Source organism: Solea senegalensis, linkage group LG20 (genome assembly GCF_019176455.1).
Source record: "Solea senegalensis isolate Sse05_10M linkage group LG20, IFAPA_SoseM_1, whole genome shotgun sequence".
NCBI lineage: Eukaryota > Metazoa > Chordata > Actinopteri > Pleuronectiformes > Soleidae > Solea > Solea senegalensis.
In genome coordinates, this window is record NC_058039.1 from 5,201,058 (window position 1) to 5,220,907 (window position 19,850).

Consider the following 19,850-nt stretch of genomic DNA (forward strand, 5'->3'; position numbering starts at 1 on the left):
CCCAAAGGTGTTGGACTGGGTTGAGCTCATTGCTCTGAATGAGGGACTCAAGTTTGTGAAGTAATCTCACCGGACCAGTAAAATAATAGCATAATAACCTGTAAACAACAAGAACTATTATGCAAGTTTTACAATTTACACATGTGCATTACAACTTACAGATCATGGTGGATCTACAAAGGCATAAAAAAACACTGATAAATATAATATTTCATAACAAATTCATCATGTGGGCCGGATTGGACCCCCTGGTGGGCCGATTCTGGAACCTCGGGCCATACGTTTGACACCCCTGATGTATTATATAGGACTTTATTTTGACATTTAATAATTAATCGTATGCTGCGGCACACAATAGAGGCTGAGCTAAATGTCCACTCACTTTTACCCTCAGTCACACATCTTCTACCTCTTTAGCCTCCAGTAGAGGGTCATGGGGGCGCTGGTGCCAATCCCAGCTGACATAGGTCGCTAGTCCATTACAGGGCCACATAGAGACAAACAATCATCCACCTCCATCCATCCTCACACCTACGGTTAATTTAGAGTTTGCCTAATCCCCAAATCTGCATGTTTTTGGACTGTCGGGAGGAAACCGGAGAAACCGGGAAAAACCCACGCACACACGGGGAGAACACGCCACTTTTACACACAGCGAAAAAAAATGCCAGATAGTCGAGAAGTCAAGAAGAAACAGAGGAAAAAAAAGCAAAGGCTTTGAAAAGGAAAACAGAGAAAGAGTAAGGGAAAACATATTGACATGATGAAGTAAAAGGTTTTTTCACATCCCACACATTACACACTCTGTTAGCTGCAGATACACTCAGCTCCATGTACTGTATATGTCATTGAACGGTGCCACACTATCTCATGGAAAAGTTAAATAAAAATGGAAAAAGTTGCAAGTTCAGATAAACAATATTTACCAGAGAACAAGTGCCTTGTATTCTTTCTCTCTTTCACTCAGGGCGTGGTTCAACAGACAGGAAATGGTCCCCTCTGCTTTTAGCTGGGGCCCTGCACAGGGTGTGTGTGTGTGTGTGCCCACTCAGACGCGTCAATAAGTGGAGAAATACACATATATTTCATCAGAGCAAAGCGAATCCATCGGCCCTGCCTCGCGTTTCCACGCTTGACTCATACAGTATTTGGGATTGAAAATGCTGAGATTTCTGCTCATCCGTGAATATTTACATTTACAGTGCCGACAATCTTGTGATGGAACGGATGACAACGCTGATGTGGATTGAAAAGTTAGACGTGCAAAACAACATTTTCACTTCATTTGCGTCACAGATGCTACAACAGCATACACACATAAATATATGACAGTGTATAGATCATTTCGATTATTCTCTTATTCTGCTTGGTTTGTGTGCGCTTATGTGTCCCGACATGGTCAGTCCGTGTTGGGCTGTTTTTGCCAAGGGCTGGACCGTTGTGGTTTTGTTTGAGCTACATGCCAGAATACTGTGTGTGTGTGTGTGTGTGTGTGGAGTCTGGTTGTCCTCGGGCTAAAACGAGCACCAACCACAACAGACAAACAGATTGACTGATAGAGAAACACAAAGATGGAACAAAATTGAGAGCGCGAGAGCGAGAGAGGGAGGGAGAGAAAGAGAGACCGACCACAGAGGAGAGACGGGGCCTCCCTATGAAATTTAGTCTCCAAACACACACAAGCGCCTCCCCACCATGGATACCCACGGACGTCCACTGATTCTCTTTTCCTTTTATTTCGTTGAATGGGTGTAAATAGGACGCTGTACTCAGTCTTCCAGATGAATCAGACATTAATGTCCAAAAGGCACACATGCACTCATCATATATTAAAACAGAACACCCAGTGTGTGTGTGTGTGTGTCTGTACAGGTGCTCTAAGGTGCCTATAAATTTTACATGTTCAGTTTTCTTGCTCAGGAAGGATGTCAGAGGCAGTCCTCAAATCTCAGAGGGAACAGAAAAAAAAACCGAGCACAGAAGAGACGAGAGAAAAGTAAAAACCCACTCCTGTAGTTGCAGGAATCAACACTCAGAAGCCAGTAATTAAACTTAGTAATAAATAAATAAATAGATGAATAATTTACGGTAGAACTTGAGCAAGTTGAGCGGCCGCTAATATTAATTAAACCAAACAGACATTTTGCTTTGTTGTGAAAGCCAGACAATAAATCATAATCATCATCAGTATTGTTTTTTAATAAGCAAAAGTATTTCTGTCATGTAATCAGTTTTTTTTGTTTTCATCTCCCAATGATGCATTGGTGTAGCAATAACTAGCTTTAAAGCTGTAGTTTGTAGCTTATAAATATAAACAAATGTCTCAAACCATTGTTGATTAAGCCTTTCAGATCCACACAGAGTGACGTATTTAACGTGGCAGAAGAAGCACAGAGCGGAATATGAAGCGAGACGATGGCTGCAAACACTGACACGTGTGAAGAAGTTTCAGAAGTGAATTCTACAGCCAAACATAAATCTGTGTGTTCAGTGCGACTTCAGCTGCCTGACTAGATGCCTACTGCCATCTGCCTGTGTGTGCACCTTTGCAGCTCAGTTACCAGGATGTAGTCTGGACAAGTAAATGCTACTGTAAAAAAAACCCGATAAACAACATGTGACTTACCAAAGTGCTGGAGAAAAAAGGTGAGACGGAGCTGTTTCTTTCTCTCTTTCTCCCTAGAAGAAGAGAATATTGGTTTATTCAAAAACAACAGAAAGTGAAGCAGTAATTCAGGTCTCCAGTGTTGAGGTAATTGAAAGCCATGTCTATTATTGTCACCTAAGTGTTGTCACTATTGCTGCTCATTAATAATTGCACTTTTTAATATATATTTTTTAATAATTGCACATTTTCACACGTCTAAAAACAAGTTTTTACTATCGTAGCTTCAGAGCCAGAATCCAGAGAGGCCTCTGCCCTGCTTAAGACATTATTGCTGAGAATAACTCTGCTGTGAGTGAAGCTGTGCATGCATGAACGTGCGTGTGTGTGTGTGTTAACGCATGTGTACTTGTTTTGTCCGCCAGTTAAAGATCTGAACATGCAATCGACTCCTCTGTGGTAAAGTTTCTACTTTTTCTTTTTAACTCTTTTTTTTTTGTTTGTTTTCATGTATGGCCATCAACCCAGCCTCCGCCCCTTCCTCCCGCCTTCGGTCTCATTCTTTTCTGATTCTTGTCTTCATAAAACTGTTTTTAAACTTTGTATATCTTTTATCCCTTTTTGATGAGGTTTTGCACTCCGTCACCATGCCCTTCGGTCGTCTTTTTTTCCTCTCCCTCTGTTTCCTCCCGGACTCTTTCTCAGCCTCTTTCTCGCCAATGAGCCTTCATGACCCTCAGGACCGGCCCTGTTTTATGGGGATACCACTCAGGCATTGGGGCAGCTTGTGTCTCCAGTACCCTGAACTCCAATTCTAAGGTCAACAACACTGGAGTTTTCACACTACAAACATTCATAGCAACAGCAGTAATCGTGTAATAATGTCATTTATTCCCTGTGTAATGACAGTTAAGGAGTCAGTGTCACACATCATACATCCATTTCACTTAGCCCTCAAAGAATTGCAGGAAGCTTGAGTCAATGCCAGTTGAGGCACCTTCCAAGTGCCTTTAAGTGCACAGAAAATTACACTACAAGTCATTTACCCCCCGTGTCTGTTTTGAGCCACACACGCATCAGTCGAATTTTTCCAAAGCAAATCCAAGAAGATGAGCTTATTAACACGACATCAAAAATACTATCTCAGCTTTAATGACTCTTTAAATGTGGTCTCATTTAATTTTAAAGCACAAAACCAAGACAAAATGTGACAAATTATGGGCATGTTGATATACAAGGGGTTATCACAAATCAAACTAGTGTCACAGCACAAATTACACTGGAGCGATCCTTTGGGGAAATGTGGGAATAAGAAGCAAACACTGAGTTCTGTTTGTGTTACAGTACCAGCTTCTCATGGCACACACAGCCAGACTGGATGCATGTGCAGTGAGTGACGGCTGCATCTTGCGCACCTCTGTTGTTCACACAGGGAAGCGTGTCTGCATCACTGCTGCTGAGCCGCTGCCATGTATAACAGAGGGTTTGCCTTTGAAAACTGCCATAAATGTAATTGTAAATATGCCTCTGTAATCAGCTAAATGCCAGGACTCTTCAGTATGAAACGACGCAAACATTTCAAATTAAAAGCTCTGCTGGCAAAAAAAGAGAAGAATGGATTTAGGGAACTGAAATGTTTTACTTTGAGAACACGGCGTACAGTAGTAAAATCCACACAGTGCTTCTCAAGAATATGAATTAAAAAGAGAAGACAGCAAAACTGAGTTAAAACATATATTATAAGAAAAAGAAATCAAGGAAAACAGATACAGACGAAACACAAAACAGACAGGCACTAAAACAATTAAGGTAATAAAGAGGCCTGTATAAACAAGTGTATTTTTAAATAGATTTTTAAATACAGACACTTGTGAACGTAAAACCCAGCACAAGTGTGTTCCACCTACTTAACAGAGGGGCTGGATTCTCCAGTCTCGCATGTGGGAGCCATGCCTGAGCTCTGTTTCTCACGCAGCCGAGTGTGGCTGCTCTATTTTGATGACATGAGCAAAGGAAGACGTTCCCCGACACAGACATTCAGTGTGGCTCTGCGCTCACACATGTGCCCCTCATCATCATCATCATCATCATGTGACATGTCTCAGATTCACTCAGGTTAGCAGATCGAATGAAAATAACTACCTCAGGGACAAGGCGGATCATATACTGCATCATCTTTTATGGCCAATTCAATAACCTTGGCGTTCCGCAGTAAGACCAAGTGACCTTCTGTGATAACTTGGACACAGTGTGTTTGTTTCCTCCATGCAAAGACAGTCTGTTTGACATTAAGTTTGAAATAACACAAAAATAAGGACAGTGTTGTTAAGTTTGCTGTTAAACATGCACTCTCTTTGAACACGCTGTCATTACACACCATGAGCCAGTGGAGTGATGGTTTCATTATGATTTTAACTACGAATAACGATTACCACATTTTTGCACAGGGATGAGGTTGGGTCAAAAAATCACGAGGTGGAGAAAGGAGAACAGAAATGGCTCTCAGCAGAATCGTTACCAGGTTACAGGGGTGATATGCTGACAGACAGGAAGTAATCCAGTGGTTCATTAGTCATCTACTGTGGAGCGCTCGTGGACGGTTGGAGGAATCCAGAGAACAACACTGGAACAACATCCAGTGATGAGAAGGAGATGAAGTCATCAAGTGGTGAAACGCAAACAGTGGATCAAATCACGTCAAATCACAAGCTCCCAGATTGTGGATGACATACAGAGAGAGAGAGCAACAGAAGAAAGGGCAGAGTGAGCAATGAGACCGAGGGGAGACTGACACGGACACGATGTTGTAAAGAAAAACGAGACGTTGGAAAAAGATCAAGTTGTTAACAAACAAAGGCAGAAATTAAAGAACAAAGGCTATTTTCATGAAAAGGAGAAGACGGAGGAATGACAACAATTAAAGAAACAACACTGAAGCAGATGTGATATGACTCAGTGGGAAATCACAGCTCTGACTGACGAACGCACTGATCAATCAAAACCCTTGCACCATTGTACGTGTGTGTGTGTGTGTGCGTGAGACTGAGGTGAGTGGGCAGCAGAAAAAAAAGGCAGATAACAGGAAATCATTGAAAATGTCCAGAAAATTAGAATGTGTGGTTTCCCCAAGAGACTTTTTAATTTCCTCCTGGTAAGTGGGAGAGAAGACAATTCTTTCTTTCGCTCCATCTCACTCCCCTCTCTGTCTTTACCGCAAGACGGGTACGCATAACAATGAGAGTGTTGTTTCTTGCTGAGTATCCCGAAAAGACATTCAAATTCAGGCTGTCATGCCATAATTTCCATTTAATAAGCAACGACAGAGAGCGATGGGGATGGGAGGAATAGAGGACTAATGAAAGGCATATCAGTTATTTTATAGCCTTTGAAACTTTGTCAGAGAGTGTGTGACCGTTCACCACACATTCAGTGTTTATCTGCTGCTCACGTCTACACAGTCGCTATTGAGAGGTAGGAAAAGTAACTGTATGGTGTTCTCATACACTACAAAGGTTGCAGTCTATAGCCTACATAAAACCCACTGTATATTCCTCAAATGTGATGTGATTCTTTCTCATGCAGCTCTTAAATAAGGTGCTGAAGACAAACAATATCACACTCACTTCAGATTTCCATCCGAGCAGCAGACAAAAGGAGCTTGGGTGGCACAATAAAAGTAAATCTGATGTAATTAGAAAAGTATTCTCCTGGACTGTGGAAAAGACAAAGCATTGTTCTAATGGTTGTGCAGCTGGTGATCACATCAAGGTGAAAAGTGGAACAATTTTGGCAGTTCAGCTGTCATAGGGTCAGCGCAAATGAATTTCTGTTTTGAACATTGCCAGGAAAAAAAAGAAAAAGAAGTAGTGGATGATTCAACAGCATCTTCTTTTGTTTTTTTTTGTTGTTACCACAACCATTGTTTTTAAGAGTTCTAGTTATATGCATATCAATCTGATGAGGTTATGGTTGGGGAAGAAGAAGAGGAGAAGAAGAAGAAGAAGAAGAAGAAGAAGAAGACAGTTGGTGGTTAGACCTGTGTAGCAAATATGATACAAATGGTTTTATAGGGTTAAAAGCTCCTTTCATTCTGCAGTCGTGTTCCAGTCATCTAAAGTGTAAGAAAAGCTCTTTGACTTCTTATTGAGACTAAAAAAAACCCACTATATACAGTAAATACAGTTCATTTCACAAACAATGTCCCTTCAGAATCAGTTGGTTTATTGTTCAGGCCGGGAAAATTGATAAGGGAAAGATCATGATTACAGCTACAGAAGTTAATTACACACGCAGTGACAGGACATAATATCTAGTCTTATGCAAAAAAGTCGGACGACAAAGCTTTGATACCCGACTTCACAGGGACAGGCTACTTCCTGCATTGGAAGTGAACATAGTATATCTGGTTTCAGTGGCAATGCCATGAGCACCACCCTCTCTGTATAAGAGCAGAGTAGCAACCAGCTCAGGGAAATCTCTGTTCCTCTTTGTGTTCCAACACAACATCCACACAAGTCATCCAACCCCTGCACTACTGATATCTATTCATTTCTTGTAATTCCAACTATATTGTGAGAAGCAAATGCACTTGTATATCAAACAGACACCCATGTGTTTCACATTAGAAAGCCGGGCTGTGACAAGACAGATCTGACTCTGATTCCAGCATGTAGACTCACAGTTTGTCACCCTCTGATTTAGAGGGTGGAAGACAGTGCTTAAATTAATTGGCTTTTTTATTGTTGAGATAGATACAGGTTTATGTTTTTGATCCGACGCTGGTTGTAAATGAGAATGACAAGATTTTTCTTTTTTGAACACACAATAACAACTATTTGTTGGATTCAAAGGATTGTCAAAGCTAAATAGGTTTATCAGCTCCAAACTCTCTCTGAGTTTCTCAGTGTAGCTGTGTTTGGATCCTGTGTTGCCAGGCGTGATTACTTTTATATCAACACAGATGGAGGCAACAGAAACAAGTAAAACTAGAAACACAACGACGCATCCATGACAAACTTGAATTCACGTTCAGCAGTTTGATCACGTCCATTTTTCTTGCACCCTGCCTGGCCCTGCACTGCCACTGTATACACAAAAACACTCCCTCTGTCACATCTATTAATATTTACTGCCATCAGTTCTTAGATGAACGACCAAACAGAGGCAGGATAATAAAATAAAACTATAATGATCACCATAACATGCATTCATACACTGATATTAATGTGGTTAATGCTCAGTAAAGTGAAACATGTGAGAACTCTTGAATTCACGTACCTGTACTTTAATTAGTTATTTATATTTCTTGCAACATTTACTCCACTATATTCACTCCTAACTTTTTTAAAATACTTTTACTTCTAAAACTTAAGTAAATTTTATATCAGAAAATGATTATACTTTAAGACTTTTACTTTAGTAATATTATAAAAAAGTGATTTCAACTTCTACCAAAGTGATTGTCTGGTAACATACTTTTACTTAAGTATCCCTTTAAGGTACTTTATACTAGACTGTGCACACCACAAGCAGACATTTTCCCTCTGCGTCCATTTAACTGGCAGAGAAAACAACAGAGATACACACAAAACAATCAACTTCACAACATAAAATGCATTTCTCACACAAAATATCCACTCACTCGATGCTGTGCTGTATACTACGGCAATATAAGAGAAAGAGGAGCGTTGCATCAGTGTTGTCGACTGTCTGCTCTGGCTCTGAATAGTTTCTGCTGTGCGTCACTCACACACACCACAGATAATGCAGACAATATGGTCATCACTGCGCTTATACAGTACGTCGCCCCCGCCTCTTGCTCACTCTTACCCCATCTGTGTGTCTCTGCTCATCATCATCTCCTCTTTTCTTTCACTCGATCCATCCCGTCCCTCTATCACAACATCTCCACCTCAGCTCTCCATCCGTCCATCCTCCCTTTCTCCTTTTCAGGGCAGTCCTAACACTCAGTATTATATAGCTTCATTATGCCAGCTGACAATACAATTTAGTCTTGAGTTCAGCATTTTATTGATTGTCTATAAAATAAGACATAGTTTGGCTCTTGTTTGTGTTGTTTATCATTTATGGTTTACAAGATAGGGATGAGGATGCAGCCTTGTGCGCCAAGGATTGTAGTAAAGGTGTCTAAACTGTCAAAGTGTTTCCAGAAAAGGCCACATGTCTTTTGATGCATCTGCAGAACTGACATTATGAAACAGCCTTCTGCCAAACAAGACAGAGACATAGGGTTTTTAAACGTCTTATTTTTGCTTTCAGTCTTTATGAAAACATTTTGGACACATGCGGCCAATTCGACGACCGCAGTCGGCGCCCAAAGAGCCACTAGATTTGGTGTTAGCGAAATAAATTGGGGAAATATTTTCACTTTTCTAATCACCAGTAATGTCAACGCCAAACCATAAAAATGTATAATTTTCATAGCCACAAGCACCCAGAGAAGCTGGGCATTAATTATTTTAAATGGCAGCATTTTCATTTTTTCGAGCACAAAATCATTCATTTCAGTGGAGCGCAGACATCCTGTGACGCTTCATTATCGTAGCAGTTGTCATTACTTTTTCTTTTTTTTCGTTATTTCAGCAACACTTGCGTACACGTGCGCTCCTGATCATGAATCATGGTCAGTCTGTGCAAAAGTCCAGTGAAACATTACTGGGTACACTTTCAAAATCTGCCAGCAGGAATCATTAGCACGTCCGCAGGATAAAACTCATTAGTTTGCTGCGGCGTAACTGAAACTTTTTCATACTGACCAACCTGAGACACATTGAGAAAGTAGAAAATAATGATGCAGATGAAGGATATGTGCGAGTATGTGTGTCTTAAAATGTATTTAGTCATTTTACAGTAGATACACAGGAGAACAATGATGATCAGAGACAAAGTTTTGGTGTATATTAAGTGTGCGTGTGTGCGTGCGTGCACATAAACCACTCAAGGAAAGTAATTAATCAGACAGCATCTTGTTATAGTATGTGTGTTTTTTTTTAATCCTCCCCAGGTTCTGTTATCGTTCAGATCATAATAGCCCACCTCAGGGCAGATATCTGATTAACAGTTTGTGTGCGCTCCAGTTTGTCTGTGTGTGTTTTGCGTCACAATAAATTATATCTGATTATGAAGATCAGGCAGGCAGGCACGGAGATGAGTGAGCTGGATGGAGAGAAGGCAGAGAGTGGTGGATGGATAGTAACACGGAGGTCATAATTCATACCAGCAAACTTCCAGCACTCAGCTGAAAAATGATTGCGCTTCACTAACATTAAGATACTAATCACTCATCTGTTTTGAGTGTGTGTATGCGTGCGTGCGCACGTTTGCTTTGAAATATGCTTCACACACGTTTGATGACTAATAAATCATTCTGCGCTTAATGTGTGTTCAACCAAATATGCCTAAAGGGAGAGAGGGGAAGAAAGAGAGGGACATTTGTTTAATTGACTTTACAATGTTTTCAAATCCCAGCATCCATTTATCATCCCTGTGTTAAGCAGAATTGCTTTTCTATGCTTTTCTATGTGTCTGTGTGTGTATATAAATATACAATATTATTTGACAAACATACAGTTAAGTGTGTACTGTAGACAGCGAAGGGCTATTTTTCACTATTACTCTTACTTTTGTGGCCACGACTGTGGAGTCATACTGTATGTTCAAAATTTCACAATTCTTTTTAATTATGTTGAACCATTTTTATGTGTTTTCAGTTTCTCTTTTTAAACTAAGTGAAGCTTGACATTGAGTCAGGACAAGCAAAGCAAGCAGTTAAAGATAAATGCAGTCATTAACTTGTATGATACCCAAGCGAAAGTGGAAGTTATAGTAGTAGTAGATCTCAGAGTGAGCGGCGCTCTGTCCCATAAACGATGTGAATATTGCCTGTTTGCATCCATCTTGTAATTTAGTGCCGTGTTGTGGCTGCAGCAGGTTATTGTCCCTGGTAGCTAGGCTTGAGGACCAGCTGTTGCATCCATCATTTCTGTGGCTGTGTCCCGTTGACAAAGGATTGTGGCTTGTCAAGGCACACAGGTTTGTGATGTTTGGACATCCGGGATATTAACAACAAACAAAATGTGCCTGACAAGTTAACCTTGACGAACCTTTTACTTTTCCTCCAGATATGAGATCAAACTTCATATTCAAGATAGAATTAAAAGAAATCCACATAATCTTGTACTGGGTTTAGACGCTTATGACCCTATGTACCGTATGTACCATATGTAAGTGTTCTTAAGAGCTGCTCTGTATGCAGCACATAGTGCAACGGTGCAGAGATGTCGAGATGAAGAACCACCTGAATCTTACTGTGGTACGAAAAACTTATATCCGTTTTACCACTGGAGACATGATTACATGTACTGAGAGGGACTCTTGAGGGATTCATAAAGGACTGGTCTCCAGTGGCAACATACCTAAAGGAGGAGTGATGAGAGTGGGAGAGTGGCAGAGAGACCAGGTAATGTGAACACGAGAGGCTGGGAATACATTTCTATCTTTGTTTGACTGTATTCCTTTCTGCTTTGTTTTGTATCAATTTGTGTCTTTTCTTGAAACCGTACGGGTTCAGGCAGCCGACTGGGCAGGAGGGCTAGAGGGCTACATGATCCTCCTGGAGCTTCTTAGATCCATTGACCAAAAAAAAAAAAAATCTAAAAAACAGAGCCTTTAACTAAAAATGATTTTAGGTAAATGCAATACACTTCCTTACAATGCCAATTAAATAATAAATAGTCACTGAAAAAATATTATCCACGACTGTGAGGAAGCTAAAGAAACAAACATTCACATTTTACACAAATACCATACAGAATTATCTTTCATTGCTTGCTTGAAATCAAGATTTTCAAATGGAATGAAGTCAGGATAAACTGTATATTGTTGTGTATTTTAATTATTCGGACCACATTTAAAACGATGTCCTTGAGCAAAAATATTGACAGCCAACAGCTCCAGGGGAGCAGTTGAGTAGCCAATGCTGCAGTTTGACCTTCCTGGTGAGGAGGCAAATGAAAAGAGTAACTTGTCTTTTGGGATGAAAAGAGAACATAAGAAGGAAGGTGTGCAAAACATAGAGCCCAAAGTAGCAGTAAAACACGATGGGGGGTGGACGATTTTGAATCTAGAATACTGTGTTGTGTGTGCTTATCTTCTTTCTTTTTTTTTATCCTTCATACTTGATTTAATGGAAAGGTATCAGGTTACTATATTATAGATTATCAGTACTTTACATGCGCACATACTGTATATGGAGACTAATTCAGCTATAGCATGTATTACACTATATTCAGCCACTGTAGCGTGAGCGATACATACTGTCTGTCATTTTATTCAAGTGTCCTAAATCTTAGTGTGAAATAAATTCACTCCCAAAGAAACAACTGCTGAGTCCGTGCCCTTCACTTAAACATCCTGTTAAAATACTTAAGATGCAGTAAGGTGCAAAATTGGCAGCCGTGCCACACTAAAACTATCACTGTCACAAAATGATGATGATTCATAAGGGTTTGAAATTAAATTTAGTGCTCATTAAACTATTGATTGTCTTATATATTAGAGAAGTGAATGAATAAATGAGACACAGCCTGCCTTGTAATAACGGCAGCATAAATTTGGCAATTACTCATTTGAGAAGACTGAATGCATAACTAAGCCTGAACTGTCACGGTCTGAAAAAAAGTTCAAATTCTTGGTTCTTTCTAGTTTTAGATATTATTCTACTCAATATAACTTTGTATGGTTTAACTGTCGTGGTGACATTAACTGGTATGTCGTAAAGCCTTCAGTGGTGAATAGAGCATCTTCAACATCAGTGCCTTTTCTTTTTCAAGAACACGCCTCACAATCTGCAATCAGCCACAGCACAGTTACACTAAAGCGAAATATACTCAAGATCAACTATTCGCTCAAATAAGATCATATCATCGTTTTTCCTTGTGTGCATTCACACACATTTCCCTCTGTTTGTCTCTCATTTTCTGTTTTACTTACTCCATATCCATTGGAAAAGCTAATTGCTAATTCCTATTCAAATAACACAAAGGAATCCCCACAGTAACTAACACTGAATACTAAAAAGAAAACCCTAAGGGCGACTTGTCCAGACTTGGAAATATATCTGTTTGCCTACTCCAAATACTAAAAGGCCCAATACTAACTCACAGTGAATAACTGCTAAGGAATCCAGATACTGCAAAACACAGATTACTCACTGCCCGGTGAGTTTCTGTGCGGTTCAAAAGGGTTTTAGTTACGAATTTGCATTGCTGCCAAAAATGGAGCAGATAAAGAAGAAATTAGTGTCCGCCTCAGTGTTGTGTTTAGACTAATGCAGAGCCCATAGAAACCTGCATACATTGCAGAGTCATTTAACCCTGGAATGAATGTTACTTTACATTAGCAATACGTGTGACCACACGCTCATGAGCGCTCAAATGAGCTCAGTTGTCTTTCAACTGGAAGGTTGTGGGTTTAATTCCTGGTCTTGCTCGTCTATATGTGTCCTTGAATGGGTGAAAAGAGTAAAGCAGCTCATCAAAACTAGAAAAGCTCTACATAAATACAGGCCATTACCAACTTTTCTTCTTCTGGAGTAAAAGTACAAATATAAAGTCAAATATAAATGTGTGAATGTTGTACTTCAGTACAGTAACAAAGTATTTGTACTTCACTGCAGATTACCCAAAGATGGATGCATTGGGTAAACACACAAACACAAAGACTGTAAAGGAGAAAAACAGAGTTGAGCAAAGAGATGGACTCGAGGTGGAGACCCAGCTGAACTTTCACATTAACTCTGTTGTGTATGAAGTTCAGTGGTTTGGTAACAAATTCAAAAGAGGAAATAAGGCGGCTATGAGAAAGATAAAGGGCGATGACGTGTGACTGAAAGAGAAAACAAAGGAAAGACAGTGAAACTCAAAGTGTATGAGTGAGACAGAGAGGACAGAAAGAGAGAGAGACATAAGAGAAAGAAAGAGAGAGGAGATACGAGGGACTGAGACATGATTGATGGAGCCGAAAAGCCGATTTCTTGCTTCATCTGATCTGCATTACTCCGCAATCAGCAGACACACTCGTCCACATGGGCACACACGCACACAACCTTGCAATCAACACACACAGACGTTCTCAATGTCTCTCTCACTCGACTATTAGCATGCAATCAACAGGAAGGTTACTGATCAGAAGCTGTCATCGACATGAATATATACCTATGGACTGCACACACTCACGTGTCCCATGGGGGACATTCATTGACGTATACCATGTACCTATAGACCCTCACTCTATAGACCTCATCTTTACAATTAAGTGCCTTAATCCAACCATGTCCAAAAGCCCAATTCTAGCTATAAACATACAGACTGCAGGCCTTGAAAGTGAGATGGAAATAGAAGCAAACCACTAGGGGGCGACTCAACTTGTTGCAAAAATAACTAATTTGAAATGAAGTCTATGCACTTATGCACCCACTAGGAGATAATGATCTCATTTGCTAGTTTAGATTAACAAGAACAAAAAGCTTGATTAAGAAAAACATTTGAACAGGATATAACATATTTAAAATAACATTTGTTTGAGTTTTTGTCTCAATGTGCAAAACCAGGCCAAAAAATGGAAACTATGTACCGCCGTTTTTCCAACTCTCTCCTCTCTAATGACAAAGACGCTGATTCACCGGCTTCATGCAACAGTGTGAGTGAAATTACCGGAATAACCACACGTTGGCTTTGACGTGCAACTTCGCAGTTCCAAATCCAATTCCAAACCGTTGGAATTTTTCCAACATGTCGTCTGCAAGGGTTAAGGTCTTCAATAGAACATGATGTTGATTTCGTTAATTATTTTTTTAATTTAGTGGGAGAGAAACAAGTATGATTAGACACCAGCGCGGTTGACACCTCTGGTTTCAAAAATAATATGGTGCCAATTCGCAAACCTTGAGGCTTCACAACAGGAGTTCAAATTGTGCAACTAGAAAACTAAGTCTATATTTATATGCAGTTAAACCAGGTCTTCACCCTTCAAAATACATTTTAAAGACAAAGTCTCTACGAACAGTGTGCAGTCAGGTGGAAGTTCTCATACAGAAATTCTCACACACACACACACACGCACACACAGGCACACACAGGCACACACACACAAAGCCTGAGGAGAGATAAGGCCTGCGTAATGGAAGCTAAACAAAGATGGAGAGAATAATTAGAAACATGAATGTTTGGTATTTGTGACGATGATATGATGATATATGAGTCCCGCTGCCTGCTGGCCCTTCCACGCAGTTCTCAGAGGTCATCCCGGAACATTCGAGAACATTCCGCCACATTCTGATGAGAATCCCAGATCTGCCAGCATAGCTGTCAATTACATCCAGATTTCCAGCTTTACTGGGGCCTCAATGCCACATCAATACGGCAATACCATCCCTTCATTTATCTCTGTCTCTTTCCCTTCGTCCCGTCCGCTGTCCCTCCTCCCTTCTCTCCACACTGGCACAATAGCAAGAACAATGCCAGGCTGCCACCACATCAAACACCGTGGAGAGAGGGAGAGTTTTAGAGGAAGAGAGAGAGAGGGAGAGGCGCAGATGAGGAGAGAGACACAGAATTACAGTGTGGGTCGAAATCTGATTGTGCATCAAAGCAAAACTGAGGGGAAAAAACTTCCTCTTAAACTGATTATATATCCATGAGAAGAAAAACCACAATGTCTGTCCCTCTCTCGATGTGTTGCCCTGTTTCTGTGTCTTTGTCTGTCTCATGGTGCCATTTGTCTACACGCTACCAGTGTCTACTTTTACACATTGCTATCAAAGCCATTTCTGTGGGATAAAATCCAGATTTCCGTTTCGCTTTTTCCACTTGTCTTATTCTTAGTTCGGCAGTGTGTTTTATTTACCCTGCCTTTACTGACAACATGCTGTTTACACATGGCTATTCTCACATTCTGCATTCGAGTGGCTTGATTAAGAGGGTTAAGTCACCCTAAACCAGACTCGACTTATTTTCCACTTAATCCCTCACGACTTACTCCATATTTGTGGGCATCAATAGTGTCAGTTTCAGAGAATGAGGACATACTTTCCTCGTTAGAACTGCTGGCATGACATCCACTCGCAATTCAAGGGAAAGCTCAAACGGCACTTTGTTGTTTCACTGACAAAGTTGATTTTTATTTATTTTCGGTGGAACAAGATAGACAAGTGGTTTTTGTGAGAATTGTTGATTTTCATCAGTAATGTATGAGATAATTTATGACTCAGGCAAATCGCAAGTCTGTCTCTTAAAAGGATGACGCAACTTTATGTAAAATTATTGACTGATGACTTGTATTAGGGTAAAATAGACATACCATAGCATGAGTACATTAAGCCTGTGTTGTTGAAAGTAAATTGTTGCTAAAACCAGGCAGACATTTCCTGGTAAATGACAGAATGCACAAGCAAAGCAGCTACTCTGAGCAAAAAAGATGATGATAACAATGCCACATAGGAACAGGGGGCTCCCCTGATTCTCATCAGATCAGATATTGTTCATCAGTTCTGCAGAAAGCCCCCCTTTTCTCTTCTTCATTAGGTAAAAGATGTGCAGATTGCTTTATTACCACGGATTAAACACTTGTCTTTGTTGTTTCTTGTCAAACTAATCTGATAAACTGATCTAATCTGGGTTAACTACAGTAGACTGGCACACAGAGCAGGGGCGCATACCTCTGCAAGGCAAAACAACCAAATATGTAATGTAACACTTTATGAAAACAAATAAACCAAAAAGAGAATCAATAACACAGATTTGATGATAAATCAATCTCATATGATTCAGGTCTGTTTTGATTCTATTGTTTACGTGGTATAATGGATTAAGTCATGTGATATTTTTGCAATAACAATCTTCATACTAACACTAAAAAGGGGGAAAGGGAATCAGAGAAATACACAAAACAATGAGCGGCTCTACTCAATGATGTGTGCACAAGCATGAAGGAATACATTTCCTTGAATCTATGAAACAAATTCATACATATTTGCACGTTCACAACCCAGATACACACAGCTATTCAACAGACACACAAACACTCACACATCGAAATGTTTTTACTATAAGCCAAGCTCATCCATCATCTTAGCTAATGTCACATGGGTAAACTGTCTATGGTGACACATGATGTTCATTTATCATTCCTCCCCAGTGTGTGTGTGTGTGTGTGAAGTGTACTCTGTTCTCCTCTCATTTTCCCCATCTGTCTATCTTAGCTTAGTGATTCCATTTTTATGATCTTATTGTTTTCAGAAGTGTGTGTGAGTGTGTGTGAGTGTGTGTGTGTTAAGCAGAGGGCAGCTTGGGTCACATATTTCTGTCCAAACTGGACCCAAACCTGCTGCTTTTCATGTAAAATGAATCACTGACTGTGTGTTGTCCAGGTTTGGCACCACACAAGTGAAGCAGCAGAGTGACAGTCTCCTTGCCAGAAGCCTGTGAAAATCACAATACATCTCAAAATGAGTACAATTGTGACACTGAAACCTTTTTCACTGTTAAGTTATGCCATAACTTTGCTTTTTGAGAGGTGGTTGGGGGGCTTTTTACACACAGGTGGTCACAGGGCCAACATAAGGGCAGTCAGTCAACACTTTTTTTAGTACCTGCTCTGGTGAGGTTCCAAGTGAGCTGAGCCAATACTATGTGTGACACCACTGATTGGAGTGTCATCACTGGAAGGATCATGAGCAAGACGTCCGACACAAGCTAAACCGAACAATGCCGAACTGTAGATCAGTTAAGAAAACGTAAAAATCCTAAAAAACATGCTTTAATCTCTAACATTTAGCTTGGAAATGTCTCATTTCTAACAGAGGAATCTGGTTTATTTCACTTTTGTAGATCGCGAGCGACGAGTCGCATCACAACCCAAACACAACACAAACAATACATTTTGGACTAAAGAGCTGATGTCAACCAATCCCGTCATGCAACAGTCAAATCAAAACAATGCCATTCTGTTTGTGTAATGACTGCACTTGAGGGGAAGTTGTTTGATCTCTGGGGATTTACAGTGAGCAGTGAACTCTGACAGCTTGACACCACCACACGCAGTGTTCACTTTTGCAGAAGCTTCTCCTGCCGCCATGGCTCTGTGACATCCAGAGCTCTATACAACTTTGTTAGATTTAAAAACTGTTTAAAAAACATGAAATTGCTCCAAATTAGTAGAAGAGGGGGCCACACAGTGGTTTAGTGGTTAGCACCCGGGTTCGAGCCCCAGTTGGAACAAGGGCCTTTCTGCATGGAGTTTTCATGTTCTCCCCGTGTGTGCGTGGGTTCTCTCCGGGTTCTCCGGCTTCCTCCCACAGTCCAAAAACATGCAATGTGGTAAATTAGGTAAATTGGACACTCTAAATTGACCATAGGAGTGAGTGTGAGAGTGAATGGTTGTTTGTCTCTATCTGTGTGTGGCCCTGCGATGGACTGGCGAACTGTCCACGGTGTACCCCGCCTATCGCCCGATGTAGCTGAGATTGGCACAGCACCCCCCCGCGACCCTCTGGTGGAGGATAAAGCGGTTAGATGTTGATGATGACAGTAGAAGAGGGTAAAGAAAAAAAGCATGACCAAAATGACCTCACAACATTAGAAGCTGAAATATGAGGAGCACGAAGAAGGACCAGAACACAGCACAACACGATGAGCAGATAAAGACACATGGGGAGCACAGCCACAGAGACTAAATACACTTGAGAGAAGGGGACAAAGCTCACAGGTGAAAGTCATAAGACACGGGTAAATCACATTAGGGTGGGACAGACAATCAACAATGACGGGAAACTGGACAAACACAGGAAGTCAAACCAAATGAAACAAGACACAAACAATAAAATAAGAGGCAAAATCAATAAACTTCAAAGTAAGACACCAATAAATGCAAGACCAAAACCAAACTAACCAAAATAGGATCCAGAAAGTCCAAACAAAAACCAAAGATCCAAATAAAAATGTATACAGGGGGACCGAGGTCCGGAGATCAAAAACCCAACACAGTTGCTGTTGAAGTTGTATTTACAAAATTATAACAGTTTGAAAACTGCCCATTAGTGAACTGCAACCTCATACCGTGGGGAAAAAGCTCTGTCGGATATATATTTAATTCAAAACAAGCAAACAACAGTGTCCGAAAGACAACACATGCAACTCATTTCCATGTTCTCTTGTCTCCTTGGAACAATTCTGACCAAAAGCTTTGACCACTGAACATTTTTCTTTATAAAATATGAGAAAAAAATATTTGTGAAATTGAATCCCATTAAGAAAACTACACAGCTGAAAGTCTTTCAAAGGATTGATATGAACCATCTTGTTCTGTTGTTCCTGTACGCATTACCCTTTAACTGAATTTCTATAGTGGACAAAAGCCTTTAAATCACATAAGTCAGAAACAGATGTAACTGGAACGGAAATGTGTGACACCCTGTGATCTACTTTGATTAAATTGAGGTTAATCAAATCTAATATTGCCTGCAAATATGCACTCATGCTCTTCCATGTACCCCTTCATTTGCCCTCTATTGTTACAAAATGATTAAGACCTTGGCTTGACAACATTTTGACAGTTTAATAAGGTCCTTCATTTATAATAATAATCAGAGCTTCCTCACAATGGAGATACGGAATTGTGGAAATCACAGCTTCCATTTTTAATGTGAACAAAAAAAAACGGTGTTATTTCTGCCGTCTTTTTTAAGAGCCTTACAGTGCATGACAGTTTCTTTTCTCTCACAAATCTCAATGAGGAAGCTAGTTTTTCATGTCATTCTGTGAAAATCTATAATCAGACTTTTTGTTTCTCTCTCAATCCCAGTGTGTGTGTACTTGAATTTGTGTCCTCTCTAGGACCTTGTCAGGACCAGTAGTCCTCATGGAGACCTGTAGCTGGTCCTACTGAGGCAGATTTGTATTTCTGCTTGAGTTTAAGATTAAACTTGTGTTTATAGGTTAAGGTTAGGGTTAAGGTCCTGGTAGACCCAACGTGCATCGTGCGCATGACGTGATTTGCCTCATCAAAGCGCAGCACGTGTAGCCCAGATTTTGGAATCGCACCCAAAGAGCGCGTTAGGTGTGCGTTGACAGTGCATGCGCGGACTGAATGTCTGGAGTATTAAGCCCCGCTCACCAAGCAGAAAAAACATTTCGACAACAGAAGAAGTAGTCGCCAAGGCTAGACCTGG